Source organism: Barbus barbus (assembly GCF_936440315.1).
Source record: "Barbus barbus genome assembly, chromosome: 13".
Lineage (NCBI taxonomy): Eukaryota > Metazoa > Chordata > Actinopteri > Cypriniformes > Cyprinidae > Barbus > Barbus barbus.
In genome coordinates this window covers 11337339-11357935 of record NC_136741.1, presented here as the reverse complement: position 1 = coordinate 11357935, position 20597 = coordinate 11337339, and the positions used below count along the sequence as shown (strand labels likewise).

Sequence of the window (20597 nt, the reverse complement as noted above, 5' to 3'; positions counted from 1 at the left end):
CATTCTTATTATTTTGAAACCGGAAAAAGCATCGCTAAGAAGATAAGTCTAATTGTTTGCAAACCGCTAAAAAGAAGAAGTTTGCTGTGTTGGTAAGTAAAAAAACAAAAACATCTTTGGTCTTTACGAAGACTTAAAAAGTTGACAACTTGAATGTGTGCGTCGTTTGTGTGCATGTGTAAACAACAGTTCAGCATGCTTATGTGTTTTGAACTGTACGTTACACAGGCACGTTATTACTTAGATATCAGTAACATATAAATATGTATGCATGTTTGTTTGTGTGTGAGCGTGTTATCCAGCAAGACACTGAAATGATGTGCTTCCTCAACCAAGATACTGTGCAAGGGTTCTGTGATCAGTGTCATAAAAAATATCGTGTGTGGGGAGAGGTAAATACATATGTGAGAGGGACAGAGTGTGTATATGAGTAGGTAAGAGTGTTATGTAGCTATTATAAAAAAAGGGGGTTATACATTTTTTTTACCATTCAGTTAGAGTTCATCTTGTCATAAAAAATCAGTGCACTATATATTTATTAGTGTACTGATTCTTACAACATATAATGAATGTTGACTGAATGTGGATTTTTTTATAACACTCATCTCACCGACTCACACATATGTACTTACCACACCACACACACACACACACACACACACACACAAACAAACACAAAAACACTCACTCACATACATATGATATTTTTAATGTTATACACTGATCACAGTACCCTTGCAAAGTAACTTGGTTGAGCAACCACATCATTTCACTTTGAATTGATGGATAACTGTGTTTGTGACTAATTATCTTTGTATTATTCTATATTAATGGAAAGATTACATAATTATTGTCAATCTTTGTTTGTCATGTTTTACAGCATTCTACGCATTTTTGGTCCTAGTCTGATGCAGAGCAGTTCTGCTGGGATGAGGGGTTCCTGCTGCTGTTTCAACAGTAAAGAAAGGTATGGAGAAATGGTGGGAGCATTTCTCTAGATACTGTAGTGATTGATTTTTGTGGTTTAAAATTATAAATATTCTTGTATGCAAAATGATGAGGTAAATACTATTTAGTATGACAAATATTTAGTGGACCAACACGCATGTATTCTGTATTTTTAACAGGAGTGCCAAGAGGACATAAAGTGGAAGTTTGTAAGAGACACTGGCCCAGTGTTGTACTGGATACAGAGTCACCGTGAGTTATTCTGTGGGGAGGTGAAAGGGCCTGCCTTACTCCAGATGGACAGTAAAAATCAACAAAATGCCATCAAAGACTACCTGGGGTCAAATCAGATGAAGCAAGAGATGTCTTTTTATTCATCCCTCAGGACCTGAAGTGGGACAATCACATTGACTGAGGAAGTTCAACCTGCCACAGGAGCTGCTGAAACAGTTCTACTCTGCCATCATTGAATCTGTCCTCTGCACTTCTATAACTGTCTGATTCAGCTCAGCTACCAAATCATACTTATATTTATATTATACATATATTTTTGATTTAATATATCATACATCTATCCACATTCCCTTGCATAATTTGTATATAGCACATCTGTACAATACAATATTCTGATTGTTTGAGTATCCGGAGGAGCTGGACACATTCATAAATATGGACGACTGCTTTTAATATAGGAAATGAAGAAATAGATGTAGAAATAGTTTCAGGTTATGTGTCACCGCACAAGCTGCACATCCCATAGATTATATTTGTTATTAATATTCGCGAACTATATGCAAATATTCTGTATATTTGGCATGGCAGAAATTGCCCCCAGTGGGTTATCTGGTTGAAAACGCTTGCGCTGTTTAGTACACCTGTTAACAATCATTTATATAATATTAATATGCCTATAATGCATCTTTAAAAACATATTAAACATCTCAGTAGTTCAAACACCATAATAAACTACCTTAATATAGCCCTATTAATAAATCCACATTAATTACACCCATAGGAATGTAGAACTGTTAAATATATTGAAATGTATTTTGAAAATATATTTTAAAAATTGTTCATGATGCATGTATTAATGTGTGCGAAAAAATATATTCCTATTTATACGCCTTAGTTTTTAATCACTGTTTTTTCATTGTTATTTCTACACCACGTTTACCATTTCTAAAGCTATTATATTATATTATTATTATATTTACGTAAATTCTGCGTGACTTCTACGTGCTTTAATGTGCGCACGCTGAGCTGGAGCGGAGGAAGTCACCATGGAAACGGGGGGCAGCTCAACTGTCAAACAGCTAAATGCCGTCTCTCACTGCTGTTTTCACTAATTTCAGGTAAGTTTAGTCTCTAAAATTACACAAATAGTACATACAAGTTTTTCTGACACTTTTTTTCATGTAAATGACACGCTTTTGTTGAATATTTACTTTATAGAAATGGTTTAGTGTCCTCGGAAAAAGTCCGTTAGCATCTCAACCGTGAGGCTAATTTAAGAGCTAACTATAGACTTGAGCTCTTGTTTCTGAAAGTTTGGGCTTTTAATGGCATCTTATGTGTAGATGAGCGTTTTTTATATAAAGGTTTTGCTGGCAAGTTGTCAAAGGATGAATGGAAGTAAACAAATTTAACCTAAAAGTATGTAAGGTTACTGTACAGTTAATCGGATAACTTACATCACTTACACAGAGCGTGAAAATGGGCTGAAACTTAAAACAGGTTTTGATCTTTAAACACATATGTAACGTTATACCACTTGTTCTGTGATTTCAGAAGTGTCAGAAAAAACCCTCTATGACACAGGAGAAGTTCCTGATTTAAACAATTCTGAAGGGAGCTGCTGACAGAGAAATAGAAAACACAGGTGATCTGAGAAAGCTTAAATAACTTTATATGCATCTTGCACAACATATTTTGCCTTTATCACCATACATCTGTAATTTTCTTTTGCAAAATTGTGTGTGTTTGCTTGTTAGTTATTTTAAAAGGGCTTTGATGTCCAAACATAAGTAACACTGTAAGAGCATTACTAAAGTAAACCTATAATGTACATTGTTATTAAATTGTATATTCTGTAAATTATTATTTTTGTTTTCTGCATTTCACCTCTGCTATAGTTTAAATAAACCTGGCATTGTATAATAAATATTGTTGGCTCTGTGACAGATTGTTTATGTTCCTAGATTCTTCCACGCTGTCGGCCGTGCTCTAGAGTTGGAGCGTATCTCCTGTCGAAGAACATCTCTACACATTATGAACCATATGACTAGTAAGTAATACCTCAAATAGGGCTGCTCGATTATGGAAAAAATCATAATCACGATTATTTTGGTCATGATTGAAATCACGATTATTTTACACGATTACTCATTGACTTTGGAAATATGTTGCATTTATTGAACAGAACAATGAATTCTCCTTAAAACAGATTAAGACAGATAAAACAGATAAAGGCAAACAAGATCAACAATGTAGTGCACTTCCACAATCTTTTGAAAACAAGTAATAAATAAAATATAAATAGTAAATAAAATAATAAATAAATTAGTCCAAAATAAATTTGCTCACGTATGTGCCTTAACAAACTGAAAAATGCAAAACAACATTTTACAACATTCTACATTTTAAACATAATTAACAATAAAATTCCGGTCAGTAACTCAGTCCAAGAATATTTTAAGGCTGGTACACTATCGCTCAGAACTAACAGCAAATATGTTTAACTTCAACTTTAGCCTATGTAAACATGTTTCAACATGGCCAAAATGCTGATAGGGTTACAGATCTAAACCTTAAAGGTTTTTAGCCAGAAACACCAGCCTATTCACATGATCTGGTTTCAGTGATGAACGCAAGCAGGAGACAATATTTCCGCTAGTGCTAAAGACTCGCTCTGATGAAGAACTTGTGGCTGGAATACAAAGATATTTCCTTGCCAGGTTGGAAAGACGTGGGAAGATTCTCTGAGATTCCTTCCACCACTTCAGTGGGTCTTCCTCAGCATCCAGTGTCTCTGTCTGCAGGTACGACTGTAGCTCAAAAGTTATGGCCTGGTCCTGTTGCAGAGGAGGTCCAGCAGCTTTGTCTGTGGTGACCCTGAAGAAGCTGCCCAGGCCCTTCTTCTTCTTTGGAGCAGCAGCATCCTCTGTAACATCAGCAGACATTGCTGCTGTCACAAGAGGGGCATTCTCCTTGGAGGGAACATATTATAAGAAAAATAAGAATTAATGTCATGGTATTAAACTTTCAAATTATTTTGTCAACACATTAATCCAGTTAACTTTTCATTATCACCATCATTATCATTATTATTATTATTATTATTATTACTACCATGGCAGTCATCACACTCTTCATCTCTGCTGTCAGTCTGTCTTCAATAGACCCCAGTTGTCTTTATTAACATATTTAAGCTTGAACCTTGGGTCCAGGGCAGAGGCCATGTCGAGTAACTCTTGTGTCTCTGAGTCACTGTATTTGTCATTGAGGTAGTCTACTATCTTCTGTTTGATGCTTTTGACAAGGTCTGTGTCATCCTCCTGCACTTCCAATATTGAATTTCTGAAGAGATGGAGGGTTGGTTTCAGAAAAGACACACTTATGTATTTCTCTCCAGAAAGTGCGTCAGTGAATTCAACAAGGGGGCTAAGAGACTTATTGATGGCCTCCAGTACGTCAATATCCTGCCAAGAGAGGGTGAGATGTCTGAGTTTTCGGTCGCTAGAAAGGACCTGGGCAATGGCTTTATGCTGCTCAATAACTCCGTCTATCATGGCCTGCCTAGATCCCCATCTGGTTGGGCATTCTGTTTTAAGGGAGTGTTCAGATAGCTTCAGCTGCTTCTGTGCCTCTGCAAGATCCCTCTTTTTTTTCCAACTATAGGAAAAGCTGCTGACAAGCTTCTTGCAGACCCCCATTGCACGATCGATCCTTCATTGCATTCTCTAAAATTACAAAAAAAATACTATTTAGTATCAACTATATGCCAGTTGCAACCCTTATCAAAGCAACATATATTAAGACAGATTAAGAAAGCATCAAAGAGTAGTTCAAGTGGTAATAATAATAATTATAATAATAATGGTAAAATGTTAGTGAGAGACAGTGACACAGATTTTTTTTTTTTTGCCATATTATTTCTAGTATTGTTGTTACTGTTGTTAAAATCACTTAATTACATACAATTAAATCACCACATTGCATATAATCTGTATGAAGGATTCCTACTCACCTATGGCCAAGTGGAGTCTGTGCCCGAAACACTGAAGCCTCATCCATCCATTTAGCTCAGCTGCCAGCTTTATGTTTGCAGCGTTGTCTGTTGTGATGCAGGTGAGCTTTTCCTCGTTTAAACCCCATGCAGCCATAACTTCCCTGAGTCCATGGGCTATGTTTTGCCCGGTATGGTCTTCAGGAATGAACGCAGTTTGGAGACATTTCGTATTCAAATTGAAATCGGCATCGATGAAGTGTATTGTTAAGCTTATATATGGCTCCATTGTGCGGCTAGACCAAAGGTCTGTTGTGGTGGCGAAGTACTCTGCTTTTAATACTTCATTAGCCACTTCTGAATGGCATTTTTCAAATAAAGCAGGCAGAGCAACTCTCGTGAAATGGTGTCGAGATGGCAAAGCATAATGCTTGTCCAGATTATTTATCATTTTCCTGAATCCTTCGTTCTCAACCGTGCTAATAGGGCACATGTCTTTGGCTAAAAAGTATGCAACGGCATCTGTTCTTTTTTTGTGCCTTTCTGAGTTGGATGGATACGGAGTTGCACTGAAGAGCGTGTCTTTAATGGATGACTGTGTTGCGGAGGATGTTGTGGGGGTTGTTCGTCGTTCTTTCTGTTTCTTTATTAGTTGGTCATATGTCGGTCTGTGTTTAAATTTTAAATGGTTAAAAAGATTTGTGGTGTTACCAACCGGTGCCGACACAACCGCGTAGCAAATCTTGCACCTAATATGTTTTTGATCCACGTCCGCTTCTTCGAATCCAAACTGTTCCCAAACAACAGAATTGCTTCTACCTCTTTTGTTGACCAAAGACTTCTGTGGCTGCTCTTTTTCTGCCATCTTCACTCGCGCTGATTTTTAAATGCGATCAGATAGAGTGAGAGTGTTCGGGCTTCTGGAAGGGCGAAAGTGCGGATGGGCGCGCGCGTCAGAACGCAGGTCAAAATAGCTTTAAAAAAAGTGAATAATCGTTTTTTTTCGATTACACCATTTTTGTGATCGTTGAGACTCGAAATCGAAATTCGATTAATTGCACAGCCCTAACCTCAAACATACACTGCCTAAAGTTTAAGGGTCAGATTTGTCATGTATTTGAGATAAGTCTTTTATGCTCACCACTACTGCATTTATTTGATTAAAATACAGTAAAACAGTAATATTGTGAAATTACCATTTTTTAATAACTATTTTCTATTTCAGTATGTTTTAAAAAGTGATCAAAGCTGAATTTTCTGCATCTTTATGCCTGTCTTCAGTGGCACATTATCCTTCAGAAATCACGCTTTGCGAAAACAAGAATAAATTACATTTTACAATATATTCACATAGAAAAAATATTTTAAATAATAATATTTCACAAAATTACTGTTTTTATTTATGATCAAATAAATGCAGTTTTCTTGGTGAACATAAAGAGACTTATTTCAAAAACATAAATAACTGACCACAATCTTTAATAACACAAGGGATTCGAATATTCATTCATTTATTCTAATAAAATGCCAGAAGCTCTTAAAAATATTAACGTAAATAGTCATCTTTTCCTCTGGTGATTTGTATTGTATACCCAGAATGCAATGCACAATGACGTAGATTCCCATTCTCTATACCCAAGCTAGACACTCTCAAACCGTGTCTACACTGGACGCGACAAAGGGACCATTGAAAATCATTTGAACTTTGTGTCAGTACGTCATAAATAGAACGAGGCATCAGTTACGGTCAGGGATTTGTTGTGTTGCATCCAGTGTAGACATCATCATATAATTATAGGTTCTATTGTATTTTGTTGTGCCATTTGGTGTAGACATGGTGTTAGATCTCCTATTAAATATCGTTACATGTGATGTATGATGCCATCCATAATTGATAGAATGTTTCTATTTCAGAGACTGAAAATCATCAATAAACCAAAAGGTAATTATAATTTATTTGAAGAATAATAATAAGAATAACAAGAATAAAAAATGCATCTGTGACTTAATATTTCTTATTTTTCAGTGGGTTGAAAGTTCTCATTAAACACATTGCTTTCTTCTCATCTTTGCGCATTTTCAGATGTTGTGCATATTTATGAATCATAATTTTTAACTTTATTTTGTCTTTCTCTTTTTTTTTTGTTTGGTTTAGCTCCAACCCCAATTAAGCAGACCTGAGCAGTTGATCAAGTATCACCAGAAACTCTGCAGAATGTTGGTCCTCCATCCAAGTCATCAATCTAGAAGTCATCCTGCCTCTCTGAATTGTCATGTTAGGAGATCTCAACATTGTCTCTCAAGATCCACTTACATGCAGAGTTTTGCTCCAACCTAGTGCAGTGCACATGAACAAACTAATCAAGTTCTTCAGTTTTACTAACTATAAAGTCACAAACAGGTGAGCGTGATCAGGTGTGGACCTAAACTCTGGGTGTGAATCACTCAGGTCCCTTGCTCAGTAGTCAGTGTTTAAGGGCTGTCTCAATCACAAAATTTAGTTTGCTCCCTAAAAAAGCTGTGAAAACCAGGAAGCATCGATGCTCACTATGTTCCCTTAGGAAGTTCTGAAGCTCAAAACTTAAGAGATAATTCGCTACAAAATGACACGTGATAGATTTTAAAACACAAACCAATATTATATTTCAGCATAAACATACATCACTAGACAGGTAATGTCTAATCTAGCAAATATTTATTTATGACTGAAATCTTGCGCATACATATAACAAAGTATTTATCATAATGTGCTGAAAATAGCATAAAAAAAATATATCAGTTTTACTGTTGTGCATAAATGTCAGTAGTGATGTTGTACAATGAGGACGAAAATAGTCACCAGTGTGTAGTGAGCCACTGTCCTTACCAGTGCCTGAATTTGTGTGCACAATATATTAATTTACAACCTAGCGAACTATGAAGCTGATTGAGACGCAACTTCTGTATGACAGTGGACCTTGAGGGCCAGAGTTGAGAACCCCTGACATACTGATTAGTTAATAATCACTCATTAAGAATGAGTACACTTTAATTTGTACAGAGATATGCAATATTTGACTCATATTCAGCGACGCTATTATCTTTTTTCCCCCTTTTGTTTGTGTGTCAATCACAGCTACATAAAACCAAAGGCCATTTAGCCACAGGTCACTGCATCTTTTGCTGTGTAAGTTTTTTTTTTTTTTTTTTTTGAATGTCAAACACATTCTCAGTATTTATACTTGATTTGGTTTTTATAACCATTTTAGAGTCACTGTTTTGGTGCGGTTCTTATGTACTATCCTTGTAACATTTCAGCAGCTGACTTTTTTTTTTAGGACTTGCGTAGTAATTTTAATTGTACCACATTTGCAATGCATATATAGCAGGGCTCCAGACTAACTTTTGAGAGCTCTACAGATGGTGGCACCAGAAGCAGATCTGGTAGCGCTTGGGGTGGTGTGTGGGCGGTATTAAAAATAAAGATAATTAAATCATAAAATGATTATAGTTTTGCATTAATAAGTGTAGTTACTAGTAATATTACACATTTACTTCTTGGTAATGTACATGTGACAGTAAAGCACTGAGCTTGAGTTTTAAAATACTTTTATTAACAACTGTAACGTGCAAAATGTAAGTTAACCATGATGCATCAGTGTTGTGTTGGCGTGAGAACTGTTCATCTCATGCTGCTTTTGTGAAAATGCGTTGGATATACATAATTTGTGAATAAAAACATAATATTTTTGTTGTTGCTGTTTTTTTGCGTACACAAGGCATCTGTTAAAAATATCTTCATTTGTGTTCTGCACAAAAGGGTCTTATGGGTTTGGAGGGACATGAGGGTAAGTAACAGAATTTACATTTTTGTGTGAAATATGTTCATATGTGGTTATAATTGGTCATTGTTCTGTTTTACAAACATTTTCAATATTTTAAAGATTTATTATTTCGAAAAATTATGTTTATACAGTCTACTTTAAGTACTTTTGTTAATATTTATACATCTGTGATTATGGTATCTTTCCTTAATTATCTGAATTGTCTGCTAGCAAATATTATGCTATAGCATATCTGTTTATAATGATGCTGAGCACGGAACCTCCTGAATGCTTTCATTCATATTTCGCTGTATATCCTATGTTTTTATTAATAATTTGGGTGTATTTTACTGTTCATATGTGTGTGTTTTTCAAAATAAATGAATTATTTCATTTCGAGTCTGTATTCATCATTCACAGCTGTTGAAACAGCCTTTAAATTAGTTTGGGCATATGAGGACATAAATTAGGTTAAACTACTGCATGTCCGCCCACAGAAAATAAATAATTATAAAAAATTACCAACTGATTACCAGCACACAACTATTGATCCGCAACGTTGCCACGACGTCGCAGTTACGAACTGGCAACGTCACGAAGTTACGTTGTAGCAACGTATCCGGGAATTTCACTTTTCCTGTTGTCACAACTAGTTACGTTGTCACAACGAAAGTTCGGTCGTCAAATTACGTTGCAGTTACGTAACAAACACGTATTATGGTTAGCTATGTCATGTTTCTGTGAATAATCTAACAAGGCAAGGAATATCTCTATGTATCTTATGTATGTATGTGTACTGCATTTCAAGAACCGTTTATCTGATCATTCAGCTGTTCATTTATGATAGTTGGAACATATCTCTTATAGAACATATGCTTTTTACAAAAAATATATTTAATTATTTTTGTAAAATAATAAATATAAAAATACCAAATGAAGCAAGGGATGTCTGTTTATTCATCTTTAAATATGTGGAGAACCTGGACACACTTCATATGAAGTTTTGTTGATGAACAAGGCCTGAATGTCAATGCCATGTTACTTGTTATAATCTGTCAAAGCAAGCAATCTCTATTTAGCATATGTATGTGCAGACAACTGCATATGGAGGACTGTCAATCCTATCATTCAAATGTTAACAATAAGTGGAACAACACATCTTTAGAAAATTAAATGACAATTATAGATTATAGACAATTATAAATTATAACAATGTGTTGTGACTTTTACAATAACATCTTTAGAAAATTAAATAATTATAAATTATAAAAATGTGTTGTGACTTTAACAAAAACAAAATCTAATTGAACCCTTTAAATTTGATAAATCTAAAAGGTGTCTTAGGTAGTTTAAAATCAATAGTAATAAATGAGAATTTATCTCATTACAATAAGTTTGAATAAGGTAAGGTGTAGAGTTTTTTTTTATTACAATTAGCATAATTTTATCAACTAATGCAAGTGTTTTACAGGCTGTTGTGTTGAGAAATCAGCTCTGTACATTAGACATTAAATATATTAGATTTAATTGTGCCATTTTAGCCTAGACATCCTTTAAACATTTACATTTATTCATTTAGCTGACGCTTTTATCCAAAGCGACTTACAGTTGCTATATATGTCAGAGGTCGCACGCCTCTGGAGCAACTAGGGGTTAAGTGTCTTGCTCAGGGACACATTGGTGTCTCACAGTGGATTCGAACCCGGGTCTTTCACACCAAAGGCATGTGTCTTATCCACTGCGCCATCACCACCCGTAAAGAAATTAAGAAATAAGAAGACGTGTATTAGTAAAACGAAAGGCAACATATAATTTTATTTAAATCTCCGAAACGGCTGTAAATTGCTTCAACATAAAGTTACTTCTGGGTTATCCCTTATGGGAATCACAAGAGATGACGTAGTTTCTGGGCGTGGTTTCTGACGTAACGTTTTAACGTGGGCGTGACTGTATTGGTATTGGGGTGACTTGTGACATCACACTTGTGGGTGGGGATGTGGGCGGGGTTGGATGTCCACCGCAGGCTGCAGCGAGCCCTACTTGGAGGAGGCCGAACACAGGCTGACCGGGACCGATGAAGGTGCTGTGTGCACCGAAGGAACCACACCGAGTCTCACTAAATTCTTGCTTCAGCATCTCATGTGAAACTCATATCGCCTGGATGATAATCCTCCAGTGTAAAGTGATCGTTAAGTTACACACCACCGCGGTGTTTGAAGCAGATGCATTAGTGAAGTCCAGTCTCTTCAGCTGCACAAACGCACCGAGGCCCGGAAGACATCGTCCTATTTCTTGTTAGGAAACCTGTAGACTCAATGTCCTGACAGGCTGGAGTTTGTGCAACCTCCACAAACACAATAATTTACCATGACAATGATAAATTGAAATAAAAATAACTACCGAAAACACACCGACTCGCGCACGCTCAAAGCAGAGTGCGGCACACGACTCCCTTATGTGACTTAATATGATGCGATGTTGAAAAAAAGTCGAAAAAAATGTAAAACATTTTCAAATCCTGCATTAACAGTTCATATGGTATTTTCACAAGGTTATATATTCATTTAAAAAAAAAAAAAAATTAACCTGCAATATGCACTTTAACCCTTTTTTAATACACTACAAATATATGTGGGACTATTAGCAGAAATCCTATCATGTGTCATACTCGCGGGGACAGTATGCTTGGAAAAAAATATTTAATGTCTTCCATTGCACTCGTTATTTGTAGTGCGCCAGCCACCCTATAGCAATAGCTTAAGCTTTGTGCTTTTAGTGCTTTTAATATAAAACAAAGTCTCAGCTTTCAAAATCAGTTTTATAGGGGAACACAAATTATGTAAACAATAATGTGATTTTCAATTCAATTCAATATTGCTTTATTGACATGACTGTAAAAAATACAATATTGCCAAAGCTTGAAATATATATAGAGAAATATAATAACAATGAAAATATCAAAATAATAGAATAAAAACATTATAACTATATAAACTTAAATAAACAGTGTAACAAATAAGAACTTGTGTGAACATTTCATACCACAGTGTTTAACATATAAACACACACAGGCTGAGGGTAACTGTGGTAGACAGTAGGGAAACACACTGAGGTCAGACATTATACACATATTACACACATTACACACGTTCACCTGCTGTCTCTCAGGCTGTGGCACATCCACACGTATCTCGCAGCCAGTACTGCTGTCTGTCCCTCTCCTAGTATTATCTTTATTTGTTCCTCTTCAGTCATGGCTGTAAAGTTCTTTATGATGTTTGTGAATTTGTTGATGTATATGTCTCTGATTGATTTAAATGGGTAACAGTGAAGTAGGAAGTGTGTCTCTGTCTCGATCTCTCCTGTCTCACAGTGAGTGCACACGCTTTGCTCTTTGGGTAACCAGCTCTTTTTGTGTCTGCCGGTCTCAATGGCTAGTCTGTGCTCACTGAGCCTGTATGGCGCCGAGCATGGCAGCCGTGTTGCGAGCTCCAAGAAAACTCTGCAGTTTTTCTTATGTTTCTTATGTTTTATTTGTTATTTTGTTGTTTCACGTGTTAGATGTTGTCAGTATAACTGTCTACGATAGACACACGCTTTTAAACATTGGTTCCTTCGTCGCGCAACGCAAACCGGACTTTGAGTTCCTGAACGCCGGCGCCTTGTTTACAGACAACGCATCAGAGCCCTTTGTCTGGGCCGCACGATCGCGACCGAGGAAACGCCGCCGGAAAAGGGGGAAGAGAGCCGGCGTCCTTGTCAGACTCAGACGCCGTCCCCTCCGACCTCCTCTCCCAACTATTTTGTTGGCTAACGTTCAGTCACTGGACAACAAACTCTGTGAACTGCGGGCACGCATCTCATACCAACGGGAAACAAGGGACTGCTGCATTATTTGCCTCACAGAAACCTGGATGTCTGCAGTGGTTCCAGACTCAGCCATCGAGCTTACGGGGTTCTCCGTGCACCGCTCGGACAGAACGAAAGAGCTCACAGGGAAAAGCAGAGGCGGGGGTGTCTGTTTCTTTATCAACAACTCGTGGTGTGATGAAAGGAACCTACACTCTATTAAATCCTCCTGCTCCCCTGATCTGGAATTTCATATGCTTCTGTGTCGACCATTCTGGCTACCGAGGGAATTTACAGCGATCATAATCACAGCTGTTTACATTCCCCCTCAAGCCAACACAGACCAGGCACTCAAGGAACTGTATGGGAATATAAGCGAGCAGGAAACCGCGTACCCAGACGCGGCGTTTATTGTTACGGGGGACTTCAACAAAGCCAACTTCAGAACAATAGCTCCAAAATACTTTCAACACATCACCATCAACACGCGTGGTGATCGTGTACTTGATCACTGCTACTCTCCATTCCGGGACGCCTACAAATCGCTCCCCCGCCCACCTTTCGGCAAATCGGATCACTCTTCCGTTCTGCTCCTGCCTGCTTATAGGCAGAAACTGAAACGAGAAGCACCCGCCCTCAGGACAATTCAATGCTGGTCGGACCAATCAGACGCTATACTACAGGACTGTTTTGATCACGTGGACTGGGACATGTTCCGGGCAGCGTCTGATGACGACATAGAGGCGTACTCAGATACTGTAACGTGTTTCATCAGGAAGTGTGTAGAGGATGTAGTACCGACAAAAACAATCCGCATCTACCCCAACCAAAAACCGTGGATTAACAGCGATGTCCGAGCAGCCTTGTCAGCGCGGACATCTGCCTTTAAATCCGGAAACTCTGACGATCACAAACAAGCCAGTTACGATCTCAGGAAATCAATCAAAGCTGCCAAACGACAATACAAAAACAAAGTTGAAGAACAATTCAAATCCAACAACGCAAGAAGCATGTGGCAGGGTATCAATAACATCACAGATTTCAGAGGGAATAAACCAGCTACTGTGAACATTGCCGCCTCTGTACCGGACGAACTTAATCACTTTTATGCTCGTTTCGAGGCTCACAACACCGCCCACACAGAGCGCGCTCCCGCGGCTGTAGCAGAAGAGGCGAGCGCACTTTCCTTTTCTGTCGCAGATGTAACCCGATCCTTCCGACGGGTGAACATCCGCAAGGCTGTGGGTCCCGATGGCATCCCAGGCCGTGTGCTCCGAGCATGCGCATTCCATCTGGCCGGGGTTTTCACAGACATTTTTAACCTTTCCCTCTCTCTGTCTGTGGTTCCCGCATGCTTCAAAAAATCCACCATTGTGCCCTTTCCAAAGAAAAATAAAATCACATGCTTGAATGACTGGAGGCCCATTGCTCTGACACCCATCTTCAGCAAGTGCTTTGAGAAACTCATCAGAGACTACATCTGCTCTGTGCTGCCTGACTCACTGGATCCCCTACAATTTGCATATCGCAGAAACCGTTCCACAGACGATGCTATTGCCTTCACCCTGCACACTGCTCTCTCCCACCTGGAAAATAAGAACACCTATGTGAGAATGCTGTTTGTGGACTACAGCTCAGCATTCAATACTATAGTGCCTGCCACACTGGTTGAGAAGCTCCAGACTCTGGGACTAAACAGATCTCTGTGCAGCTGGATCCTGGACTTCCTGACAGGCAGATGTCAGGTGGTCAGAATGGGCAACAACACTTCATCCCCGCTGACCCTCAACACTGGTGCTCCTCAGGGCTGCGTCCTCAGCCCACTCCTGTACTCCCTGTACACACATGACTGTACAGCAACACACAGCTCCAACGTCATCGTCAAATATGCTGACGACACAACGGTGATAGGCCTGATCACTGACAACGATGAGACGGCCTACAGAGAGGAGGTGAGAACCCTGACTAAATGGTGTCAAGAGAACCACCTCTCACTCAACATCGACAAGACCAAGGAGCTGGTGGTGGATTTCAGGAGACAGAGCAGAGAACACACACCCATCACCATCGACATGACACCTGTGGAGCGAGTAAACAGCTTCAAATTCCTCGGTGTTCACATCACTGAGGATCTCACATGGTCCGCTCACACAGATGCAGTGCTGAAGAAGACACACCAACGCCTCTTCTTCCTGAGACGGCTGAGGAAGTTTGGAATGAGCCCCAGCATCCTCAGATCATTCTACACCTGCACTGTGGAGAGCATCCTGACCGGCTGCATCACCGCCTGGTTTGGAAACAGCACTGCTGGCAACCGCAAAGCTCTGCAAAGGGTCGTGCGAACTGCCCGTCACATTGTTGGAGGTGAGCTTCCCTCCCTCCAGGACATCTACACCAGGCGGTGTATAAAGAAAGCCCGGAGGATCATCAATGACTCCAGCCACCCGTCCCACAGACTGCTCTCTCTGCTGCCCTCAGGAAGACGTCTCCGCAGCATCCGATCCCGCACTAGCCGACTGAGGGATAGCTTTTTTCCTCAGGCTATCAGGCTAATGAACAGTCGAAATTAATACACCCTACAGCACACTCCCACTTTACAATATACCACGCACTGCACTTTAATTCCATACAGTTCAAACTGGACTACCAGTACACTACTGCACAAATACAACAATCTTTTTGCCAGCACTGGATACCATCCAATGCACATCCATGACATTTGCACATCCGGTTATATATAATCTGCTGCATCTTCGCATATTACTGTGTGTATATAACGTAGAATGTGTACTACATACTGTGTATAATGTGTATCGGTAACTGTATGTCTGTCTAATAGTACACTGTGTGTACTGAGTATATGTATGTGTATATTACACATTGTCATCTGTATAAGTCTGTACGTATGTATGGTAATGTCTATATGTAAATTGTTTCTGCAGTGTCTGGAGCACGCTCTCAAGAATTTCACTCACGAAGGCACATGTGCTGTGGTGATGTGACAATAAAAGTGATTTGATTTGATTTGATTTGATATAATCATCCATGTAACAATGCCTGTTTGTGAAAATGGGAAATTTCTATGGGAAGCTTACTATTCTTAAAATTAAGAATCAATCAAGTATGGTAGAACCATCACTTCTACTACAAAAGACAATCTTCCTGATTTATTTCAATTCCTCAGCATATCCAATAGCTCAGAACAACTTGATGATGTAACAGAAACTATGGACTCTCTCTTTTCTAGCACTTTAGATATGGTTGCTCCTTTGCGCTTAAGGAAGATAAAAAAAAAAAGTCTGACTCCGTGGTATAATGAGCACACTCGCACCCTAAAGAGAGCAGCCCGGAAAATGGAACGCAGCTGGAGGAAAACAAAACTAGAGGTATTTCATATAGCTTGGCGGGAAAGTACCCTATCCTACAGAAAAGCATTAAAAACTGCTAGATATGATTACTTTTAATTTCTTCTAGAAGAAAACAACCCCCAGTATTTATTCAATATAGTGGCTAAATTAACGAAAAATAAAGCATCAACAGGTGTTGGCATTCCCCAAGAGCACAGCAGTAATGACTTTATGAACTACTTTACTTCCAAGATCGATACTATCAGAGATAAAATTGCAATCATGCAGCCGTCAGCTACAGTATCGCATCAGTGCACTATAGATCCCCTGAGGAACAATTCCACTCATTCTCTACTATAGGAGAGGAAGAATTGTATAAACTTGTTAAATCATCTAAACCAACACATGTATGTTAGACCCTATTCCATCTAAACTACTAAAAGAGCTGCTTCCAGAAGTCATAGATCCTCTTTTGGCTATTATTAATTCGTCATTGTCATTAGGATATGTCCCCAAAAACTTCAAATTGACTGTAATTAAGCCTCTCATTAAAAAAACACAACTTGACCCCAAAGATCTAGTTAATTACAGACCGATCTCAAATCTACCTTTTCTGTCAAAGATATTAGAAAAGGTAGTATCCTCACAATTATATTCCTTCTTAGAGAAAAATGGTATCTGTGAGGAATTCCAGTCAGGATTTAGACCGTATCATAGTACTAAGACTGCTCTCATTAGAGTTACAAATGACCTGCTTCTATCATCTGATTGTGGTTGTATCTCTTTATTAGTGCTACTGGATCTTAGCGCTGCGTTCGACACTATCGACCACAACATTCCTTTGAATAGACTAACACTTTGTTGGCATTAGTGGAAGTGGTTGATGGAACACTCCCCATAACACAAGATGTACTCGTTACATCATAAGAAGAATGGCATCTATCAGCAAGAGCTGATAAAATGTAAAAACTGTAACTTGCAATGTAATGCAATGTAAGTCGCTTTGGATAAAAGCGTCTGCTAAATGCATAAATGTAAATGTAAATAAATCTATGCTAAAATTTGTCTATTTCTTTCTTATTCTGTTTCTCAGTCTGTGTCTGGATCAGATGTTGGATCGGTGCCGGGAGATGATGTCTCCCTGATCGTCCGCGGAGGCCGGGACACCTGGATGGGCCCCCGGGGACATATCCCCAGTGAAGACGTCGACTTAAATGCAATAAAACTAAAAATAAAAGAAAATAACTAAAAATATAATAAAATACCTAACTACATACTATTATTGTTAGAAACTGCAGCAATATAAAATAGAAATAAATACATTTATACATTTAAAATTTTAATTATAACATTAAGTAAACAATAAATAAACAATTATCTCCTGGCCAGAGGAGAACTGGCCCCCCAACTGAGCCTGGTTTCTCCCTGGTTTCTTCCTTGCCGCTGTCACCTCTGGCTTGCTCAGTTGGGGACACTTAATTTCTAGTGATTATTGTCAATTTGATTTCGCAGATAGTATTTAAACTAAACTGATCTAGACAATGACATCTCTGAACTCAATAATGAAATGCCTTAACTGGAAATTGAGTGTTTCATCTTATTTTTATACATTACTGACACTCTGTCCTCCAATTTGATAATGTTAAGTGCTTTGACACAATCTGTATTGTTAAAAGCGCTATATAAATAAAGGTGACTTGACTTGACTTCACTGCTCAGACTCATTGGCATGATTGAGAACAAACGTGAGAGGTCATGGGCCTTCGGCAGGGTGTGGCCAAGTAAAAAACAAAAAAAAATTCCTCAAAAATCGCTATTTTTATTTAAGTATAGCTAAAGTAGCTTACAAAAAATCAATAAAAGTTGCAGCAACAATGAGAAAGATTATGTCAATTACTAAAATTATCAATTTGATCAATTGGTGTGGTCTGGTTCTGTTCATCATTGATTGGGTGAGAACAGTTCAATATTACTGGCTGTGGAAATCAGCGGGGACGTGGCTAATTATACTACAAGGAAAATCCAGTAAATAACGCGCGCTTTTGTGCAATCAGAACAATGTTTTTTAGGGCGTCCTGGGCAAGCAAAACGGCATTAAAACCGGCGCTTTTTACAAACACTAAAACGCCGTTAAATACAGTGTTCTTTACGGCGTTTGCTATTAGGACGGCGTATTTGATGGGGCTTTTACTGTTTTAAACGCCGTCAAAAACGGCGTTTTGTATGTAAACACGATTTAGCTATAGCGGAAATCTGACCCTTTTGGCTTGCCATACGAAACCGCCCTGATTCTAAAGCGAAATGTGATTGGTTATAGCAAGAACGTGCTATGATTGGTCAGCGAAGAGAGGCTGATATCTCATTGGCTTGATTAGACGGTGGGTGGAGTCCACGCATTTGTGAATTGTCGCTAGAAATGTTTCAAAATGGACAAATAATGCTTGCAGCGATTCACAAAAGCACAGCGACCGATCCACAAATGAATGCAGGCAAAGTTGTGTTTGTGACATGAAAGTATATTTGTGAATATGTTTTTTATTTGCAAATCTCATTTTATTTATGTATTTATTTATTGTGAATTTTATTAATTTTTGTGAAACTCTAAGATTTATTTCTGGATCTCATTCTATTTATTTGTCAATATGTTTGAGTTTTGTTCATCTCTTAACATTTATTTGTGGATCATAATCTATTTATTTAGAATCACAACAATTCTACCCCCATATTTATGGCCTACTTCTGTGAAAAGGGAAGCCATGGCTGGATAATCCTTTTATTTTTAGAACAAAGAACATTCAAGGGCAATAACATATAAATTACATCAAAACAAATATAATAATAAACAAAAATAATTTTTTTTTTAATAAAATAAGCAATAAGAAAATTACATGTCCGTAAACAAGTACAAATAATCACAAATTATTCAAAGAGTAGATTTAAGGCTTTAAAATAATATAATTTATTTTTCGCTTTATTTCCTGCTTCTTTTAACATATACAGGTAGTGACCTATTACTATTTTAAAATGAGTAAAATTAGTTTTTTTCACTTTCCATTTACATTTGTGAATAAAGAATTGTCCATATATAATGAGTAAATTCACAATATACCAAATTTTGAAGTTAAAACATCCTTTTCTTTGAGTTGCAATTCAATATTCGTACTTTGTTTAACAAAAAACAAACAAACAAAAAACAAATCACACCAAAATAATTTTGTATAAATACAATCATAAAATAAATGGACAATACTCTAATGTTCCTCTTTACAGAAAACACACTTCAAGTCAATGTCTTCAAAATTTTGCAGTTACCTGCTTTACAGGATAAATACGATGAACAATCTTAAATGATACCTCTCTAATTTTATTTGTGATATAAAATCATGTGGAGATCTTAAAGGTCTCTATCCAGTTGACATCTTGAAATTGTGATCTCCAAAAACCAATGGCTAAAGAAACACTGGAAATTTGGAAAATCATTCTAAGATATTTATACCTTCCAATTTAAGACTAAAATCTAAATTAGTTTTTTTATCTATATCATTTCCTAATAATTTCCTAAGCTCTGAGGGAACGGCATTAATTACCATCACATACTCCTTGACAGGTATATAAATTTTTTTTTTTTTCTAAAAATTATAAATATGTAAGCACATGACCGTTACTATTCAAAAGCTGTTAAACTAACAAAACATTGTTTCTAAACCAATTAACAGAATCTGTAATATATTTATTATTCCAAATTAAGCATTTGTGAGGGGCAAAATTGTGTTTGTAGGCTATATAATCATCCATGGTAACAATGCCTGTTTGTGAAAATGGGAAATTTCTATGGGAAGCTTACTAATATTAAAATTACAATTAAGGAGAAATTCAATACCACCTACTTTTTCAAAAAATAAAGTAGGGATGTAATGTAATACCATAGCTAATCTTTTGAACAAATATAATTTTGTATCCACTTAGTTTTAAAAATAGTGTTCGATATTTCAAAATCAAGTACATTTAGCCCACCTTGGATGTGGATGACAAAGTGTTTTATTCAAATAATGATGTTTATTTTTCCACATAAAATTATATATACATTTATTTATCTCATATTCCTAGATCTAAATATGAAATATAAACATAAAAATGTAAATATGAATGGGAATATACTTTAGAGATATTTTGCGTATACAATTCCTAAAGATACCAACAAATGTGGCCATTAATGTGTATTATAGAAAAATATTTATTTCTTAATGTGATTTTCCCCCACTTTAATTTTTTTTATTAATTTGAATTAAATATAAAATGGATAAACAATGCAGATTTATTTACACAGTCTTTTTAAAAAAAAATCATCTTTACCAAGGTCATCCAACAACCCTGACCACGATTTAATGCTACAGCACAGTAGGTGGCGGTAATGCTATGTTGTTT

The 20597-nt window shown here is 37.3% G+C and overlaps 2 long non-coding RNA genes across 2 annotated transcripts; both read left to right on the top strand.

Moving 5' to 3' along the window:
* LOC306878849 lies at positions 1-1254 on the top strand. The gene is made up of 3 exons (XR_013784971.1): positions 1-92; positions 881-967; positions 1128-1254. It is a non-coding gene; the product is annotated as an uncharacterized lncRNA (long non-coding RNA).
* Positions 1255-1793: 539 nt separating this feature from the next.
* LOC306878848 lies at positions 1794-9368 on the top strand. Its single transcript, XR_013784970.1, has 5 exons — positions 1794-2300; positions 2737-2827; positions 3147-3232; positions 7088-7115; positions 7329-9368. It is a non-coding gene; the product is annotated as an uncharacterized lncRNA (long non-coding RNA).
* Positions 9369-20597: the final 11229 nt, after the last annotated feature.